This window comes from Fundulus heteroclitus, chromosome 1, assembly GCF_011125445.2.
Source record: "Fundulus heteroclitus isolate FHET01 chromosome 1, MU-UCD_Fhet_4.1, whole genome shotgun sequence".
Taxonomy (NCBI): Eukaryota; Metazoa; Chordata; class Actinopteri; order Cyprinodontiformes; family Fundulidae; genus Fundulus; species Fundulus heteroclitus.
In genome coordinates this window covers 1,835,288-1,842,712 of record NC_046361.1, presented here as the reverse complement: position 1 = coordinate 1,842,712, position 7,425 = coordinate 1,835,288, and the positions used below count along the sequence as shown (strand labels likewise).

The 7,425-nt window shown below is 42.8% G+C and overlaps 1 pseudogene; it reads left to right on the top strand.

Annotated features, from left to right (window-relative positions):
- Positions 1 to 1,370: 1,370 nt before the first annotated feature.
- Positions 1,371 to 6,502, top strand: LOC118564485 (annotated as a pseudogene).
- The last annotated feature ends 923 nt before the right edge of the window (positions 6,503 to 7,425 follow it).

Here is a 7,425-nt window from a genome sequence, read left to right as displayed (position 1 = left end):
TGTTGAAAAAAAAGAAAAAGAACTCTTTGAAGGGGCGGAGTTTGGCAACATAGCATTCCTGGGTCTGCGCAGGGGCCCCTGCAGCTGCATGCACTATGCATATCTTTGGATTTGAGTTGATATTTTTTTCTAATTTGATTTTTGACTTTTATTGATTTTTGTCTCTCCTTGGGATAAAATAAATGTTCTTTTTTGTCAAACGCTTAGTAGGTACATATGTGTGTGTCTGTGCGGTTGGGCGCATGTATATACATCCTAAATTTAAATTATTTTTATTAGATAACCTTTGTTATTTAGTGGCTGGTGCCTTTTTTCACAAGCTAAATGGGACTCCTGTGAAGTCAGCTAAAATGAATAAGCGGCCTTTTAAACAATTAAATATTGCCTATACCTTTGCTAAAACAGTTGAAAAGAAGCAAATGTTATCGCTTCACCTTCTCTTCCTCTGGATGTCACAGACTCAGCACCTGAGCCTGTGAATCCCAGTCATACAGCATGAAATGCATAGCAACCCTGGTTTGGACCTTTCAAAATGAAAGTGATATGTTTACCGTTTATTAACTGGAGTCAGTTACCATTCTTACCTCGGTTCTAAAAATATTTAATTTCTTCCTAGGAATATGGTTGTATGATGTATGTATGTATTTTTGTTTTTTAGTCACTGTCTCATGTGGTTAATTGGATGTTCCTTTTTCAGAGTACCCATTTATTTTACATAGGTTTCCATGGCTATTAAACAAAAACTGTTTCCAGTGAATACTTTCACTTTAGGATGACAAAAAGAACACCTCCAGATGTTGCTCACCAAAGGTCATCAAGATCTGATGTGGATTTCCAAAATAAAGCTGCTCAAAATCTCTAAATCTGGTTAATTTTACCTAAGGTGCTGCTAAAAAACTCTTTGTTTCGCTTCAGGGGGATAGTAGAACATCCCTAGATGCTGCTCACCAAGGGTCTTCAAGATCTGATGTGGAATTTCAAAATTAAAGCCTCTCAAAATATCTATGTTGCTGTCAATATTGAAACAAAACTGTCTGCTTCCAGCTACTGCTTTCACTTCAGAGTGATAGTAAAACACCCCTAGATGCTTCTCACCAGAGGCCATCAAAATCTCAAAATTTTGTCACTAATCTGAATTTCAAAATTAAATCGAATCACACAAGCTAATAAAGAGATTTTGAGAGGGCTTTCATTTTGAAATTCCACATCAAATCTTGATGACCTTTGGTGAGAACCATCTAGGAGTGTTCTACTATCACTCTGAAGAGAAATCAGAGACTGGACACAGTTTTGAACCAATACTGACATCAACTTAGAAGTGGCTAAATTGTGTGGGTCAAGTAGTGCATGTTGCTGAATCAAAGGCTGTGCGTCCCGCGCATGATTCACGGTGAGTTACACAAACACATAATGCATTTCTGTGCCACGCGCATCGCAACGCATGTTCACCCTTGCCCTTGTGTGGGTCAGGTGTGGTAATGGTTTTTGTGCGTATACGCTCCGAAAATCCTGCAGGCGCCCCTGGTTGGGAGGACTAGAATGACCTACATGATAGGCTAGCAAGTAAAAGGAAGGAAATTGGTTTTCAAACGTAGGTGTGTGGTTGTTTTGTACCGTAGACTAATATACCTATAGTATGTCCATGTTTTGTTTTTTGTTACCGTTAGAAGAGGACAGACTGACTAGTCTTCCGCTGTTAGGCTGTGAGGTCACAGCGGAGCGACCAATAAAGTATCGGTTCTTTCCCTTGGTGTATCTCGAACGAGGCCTATAAGCAGCGCTCCTTGCCTTCTTGATGATTTTGCACCAATAGGACGACTGAGCAAAGCGGCTCAACCAATCAGCAACAGTTAAGAGCTGTTCACCGACGCCAGTGTTAGCCATTGGAGTTTTAATGTATTTTGGCGGTTATGCGGAAAACATGGCGGAAAATTTGAAAGGTAATGTTTCACCCTGTTGTGAGTTAAATCGTTCGTTTGTTCGTGAGCGAGGTGAAAGTTGCAATAGGGAATGTCATGCTATTATGCTAACCACATGTCGTCTTTGGGAGAGGCCGTTATTGTGAGTGGTGCATTTTTTTTTTAAAAGAAAGTAGCTCCTAACCGCGGCTGCCAGACTGTTCAAAGTACTTTCAGCTCTTCGTGGTTATTAAGTTGTAATACGGATTAAAGTGTGCGTTTAGAGAAGCATGCTGCCATGAGTGTGGAAGGAAGAGGGACAGAACAGCCTGAGAACGTGGAGCAACATACGCGAAGCTGCGCTTTTAAATGTGTGCGGATCTGTACTGAGACGTACTCTGGCTTTACACTTATGTGATGGCTGTGTTTGAAAATAGGTCGGCAACCTAAACCCGTCTCTACTCTACAGCCCGATTCCTCTACCGGTTTCCAAATAAGGAGCAGCGGGTTGTTTGAATCTGTCCCAAAAGTCCAACCGAGAACTAGCTTCAATGCACACATAATCAAAAACAGCAATTGGTCCCATGAGCCGTGTTCTAATTTTAACTTGGTTGTTTTGAATTAAAACTCCCGTGTTTTTGTGTGTGTGTCCTCCTGGGACCCGAGGATTTGGTCTAAAGATGAACTTTTAAACACCAAAAAAAAAAAAAAAAAAAATTAGTTCCCTTGTTTGATCAATTGTCAACCTGGTGTGTGTGTGTGTATGTATATTTCTCAAAAACATAAAGGGAATACTTAAACAACACAATGTAACTCCAAGTCAGTCACACTTCTGTGAAATCAAACTGTCCCCTTGAGAAGCACCACTTATTGACAATCGAATTTCACCTGCTGTAGTGGAAACAGACAATAGGGGGAAACTAGAGGGCAATTAGTAACACCTCCCCCCCCCCCCCCCCCACACACACACACACACACACAATAAAGGAGTGGTTCTGCAGGTGGTGACCACAGACTACTCTCAGTTCCTCTGCTTTCTGGCTGATGTTTTTGGTCACTTTTGAATGCTGGTGGTACTTTCACTCTAGTGTTTACAACCCATACCAAGTGTTTCAGGTAGTGCAGCCCATCCAGGATGGCACATCAATGTGAGCTGTGGCAAGAAAGTTTGCTATGTCTGTCAGCATAGGGTTCAGAGCATGGAGGCAGCTACCAAGAGACGGGCCCAGTACATCAGGAGACGAGGAGGAGGCCGTAGGAGAGCAACAACCCTGCAGCAGGACCGCTACCTCTGCCTTTGTGCAAGGAGGAACAAGAGGAGCACTGCCAGAGCCCTGCAGAATGACCTCCAGCGGGCCACAGATGTGCATGTGTCTGCTCAAACGATCAGAAAGAGACTCCATGATGGTGGTATGAGGGTCCGACGTCCACAGGCGGGGGTTATGCTTACAGCCCAACACCGTGCAGGACGTTTGGCATTTGCCAGAGAACACCAAGATTTGCAAATTCACCACTGGCGACCTGTGCTCTTCACAGATGAAAGCAGGTTCACACTGAGCACATGTGACAGATGTGACAGAGTCTGGAGACACCATGGAGAACGTTCTGCTGCCTGCAACATCCTCCAGAATGACTGGTTTGGCAGTGGGTCAGTAGTGGTGGGGTGTGGGGTGGCATTTCTTTGGGGAGCGCACAGTGGCTCCATGTGCTCGCCAGAGGTAGTCTGACTGCCATTAGGTACAGAGATAAGATCCTCAGACCCATTGTGAGACCAGATGCTAGTGCTGTTAGCCCTGGGTTCCTCCTAATGCTAGACCTCATGTGGCTGGAGTGTGTCAGCAGTTCCTGCAAGACGAAGGCCTTGATGCTATAAACTGACCCTTTAAACCACTGTAATGCTGCTTTAGTAGCTTGCTTAGGGTCATTGTCCTTCTGGAAGGTGAACCTCCATCCCAGCCTCTAATCACAGGCAAACTAACGCAGGTTCTGCTCAAAAACGTCCCTGTTTTTATCCTCATCCATATTTCGCTCGACTCGGACCATTTTCCCAGTCCCTGTTGCTGAAACCTATTCCCACAGCATGATGCTACCACCACCATGTTGGTGGGGATGATCTTGAGGTAATGGGATGTGTTGGGTTTGGGTCAGACATAGTCTTTGTTGGAGGTTGAAAAGTTACATTTTAGTCTTATCTGACCAGAGCACCTTCGTCCATACATGTGGCAAATTAAACTTATTGTTAACACTACATAGCGTCTGCTGTGGAGCTCTGCAGCTCCTTCAGGGTGACCTTTGGTCTGCTTGCTCTCTTTGCCCAGTCTGTTACTTCTGGTGGGCGACCCTCTCTTGGCAAGTTTGTTGTGGTACCAGGTGCTGTCCATTTGATGATGAGGATTTGATGGTGCTCTGGGGAACATCTAAGATGTGGGTATTGTAGAATAAAAAAACATTTAAATTACAGATTGGGATGTAAGAAAATGTGTAAAAAGCCAAGGGGATTGAATACTTCTGCAAGACATTGTATACACACACACACACACACACACACACACACGCACACACACTGTTCTGGCACCGTCCGTTTAAGTCCATCTCTTGGCTTTGCTGTTTCAGATTGCTGTGTCCCTTGCAAGATAACCTGGGATGAGCTGGAGGGGCTTTGTCGCCTGGAGAAGCTCTACTGTCAAGAGCTTAACGTGAACAGAGCCAACGTCAATGATTATGAAGTGGAGTTCCTCTGTGATTACAAGAGGAACAAGGTATTTTTTTTTTTCACAAAGATTTCAATGAGAAATAAGACGAATTCCTCTAAATGTTTTTAAAAGACGTGATTCACAGTAGATCCAACAGTGTGTTTTAACTTCTGCATGCGTTCTTTTAGATACATCTCAGAACGAGTATATGAGACTGCAGATATCCTCAGAAGTTTCTCCAGACTTGTTGTTAATCAAGCTGTCTGGAAAAATAGTCAGCAGGTAGTTTAAAGTGTGAATGGAAATAACAGCTGAACCTTCAATTTATCTCCAGAAGCTCTGCGTGTTATCTTGTCCGTACTTGTTATTTAGATAGAGAGAGACAGGGATTAATTTAATATAATAGGATGTTTTGGACTGAGAGGAATTATGCAGTAAAGCTGCTATACAAAAGAAACCGAGTATTTAAACAACATTTAACAGATGTATAAAATAGTAAAACCCCAAGGTGGCGCTAATATCCACATTTCTTTGTTTAAATGTGCCAAAAAACTGTTATGTGAACATTGCTGGTTCATTTTGTGAAAGAAAAATTATCTAAAAGTCTAGTTTTTCAAAACGCATTAGAATAATAGAAATAAGTGGTTACCTGTTGATTCTAATTAAATACAGACAATTTAAATCTTGTTGTTTCCTTTAAACCCTTTCATAAAGTTTTAAATCAGATGCATATAGATCCTCTTGCTCCTTATCACAGAGGAAAAAGGTGCTACATCCTTACATTGCTCAGAAAGACAATCTCTTGATTTTCTTTAGTAAAGAGGACCCTTAAGAGCTTAAAAGATGAAAAGTCTGTTAAAGCAGCATAGAAAAGCACCATCCATCATTGTGTAATGAAGTAGATGATAAGAAACCAAAAATCCAGCTCGTTGTTAATTTAAGGTGTGGATCATCTTTGCTTGTTAACATGGTGAAGATGCTTGGTCCGGTCTCTGGGAGGAATATCTGAAGTTGTTGTGTGTTTCAGGGAGAAGAGTTCTACTTTGTTAAGTGGAAAGGCTTCCCTGAATCTGATAACACGTGGGAACCCAAAAGGAACCTCAAATGTCCAAAACTGATGAAACTGTTCCACCTTGACTTGGATCAAGTGCTGAAGCGCCAAAAGAGGCGTGGCCTCCCCAAAAGCTTGGATAGAGAAGCGGCCTTGATCCTGGTTCAGAAAGCCAAACACCGCCAGCGCCTGCGTCAGTGGGAAGCTCACCTTAATAAGACTCGCAATCACCCAGGTCGCATTTTTGTCACCAACGACGTGGATCTCGATGGCCCTCCAAAACACTTCACCTACAACAACACTACAAAGTTGGCCCAGGCATCGTCCTGAACGAGATGGCTGTTGGTTGTGAGTGCAAGGACTGTCAGAAGGAGCCGGTGAAGGGATGCTGCCCGGGGGCCTCACTCCATCGAATGGCCTACAACGACAAGGGCCAGGTGCGAATCCGGCCGGGAGCCCCATATACGAGTGTACTCCAGATGCAACTGTGGGCCCGGCTGCTCTAACAGAGTGGTGCAGAAAGGGATCCAGTTTGACCTGTGCATCTTTAAGACGGAGAACGGCCGAGGCTGGGGGGTGCGCACGCTGCAGCACATCAAGAAGAACACGTTTGTCATGGAGTACGTGGGAGAGGTGAGACCCGCTCAAAGGTTCTCTGCTTTAATAAACTCATCTTCCAACTTCTTTACGTAAACACAGGCCCCTACAGACCCCTTCATTATTTTTCTTGATGATGTTAAGCTGTTCTAAAAACAGTTAACAGATTTTAGCTCCATTTGACCAAAAGGTTTATAGCAGGGCTGTTGCTTAGTAATGAAATGCACCAATATTAATTTTGATTGACTTATCAATCTAAATAAAGATGCCCTTTTAAAGTGTGACTGCATTACTACACTCGCACAATGTGTACTAAATGGTGTATACTAATGAACTGTCAGAGTGACGTGAATTCTAATAACATATTGAAGTTAAACTCTTTAACAGAGTATAAAATTGGTGTTTGTTCAATGTTAATCTTTCTCTGACATAAAAACAGCATCTTGGTATTTGTAAGGTAAAAGTGGGCTGTCATCGCAGCATTTCTTAGTAACAACGTTCAGAAGAAACTCGTTGCATATCAACCCAGGTTAGCTGGTTGGCTTTACTGAGCTGGACATCTGTCATCTGTCTCAGAGCCACATATTTACTTCAGCCCGGTTCTAAACATTTCAGTGGAAACTGTACCATATTTTTCAGACTATAAAGTGCACTCAAAATCTTCTCACAAATTGATATTGCACCCTATAATCCAGTGCGCCTTTACATATGGTTACCGCTGGGCTTACTGACCGATTTTATGTGGTACAATGCCCTCAAAAATCTGTTAAAATTTGTAAGTATGACTGGTTAACAACGAAGCTGCTCCGCTCAATGGATATTCAGAGCATTACGGTACACTGTAGCTGTGTCTCAATTCGCAGGCTGCGTCCTTCGAAGGACGCATTTTAAGGCCAGTGACGTCACAACGATGCGCGGAGGCTGTCCCATTTGGCAAAAATTCTGAGGATGCTTAAAATGCAGCCTTCGAATGGGTCCTCCTTTTCCCCGAATTCTGAGGATGCACCGCTACCATCCTTAGCGACCTCGCCTGCCATAAGATTTCCCGAGGTGCTTTGCACACTTTTTTAGTGATAGTGAAAGTAGTGATTTAAGTCAGTTATTTACAGGGTTTGTACACATTTAACTATTCAATTCAAATTACTAAAGTTACAAACATAAGCTTATATCAATCTTACAAATAAAT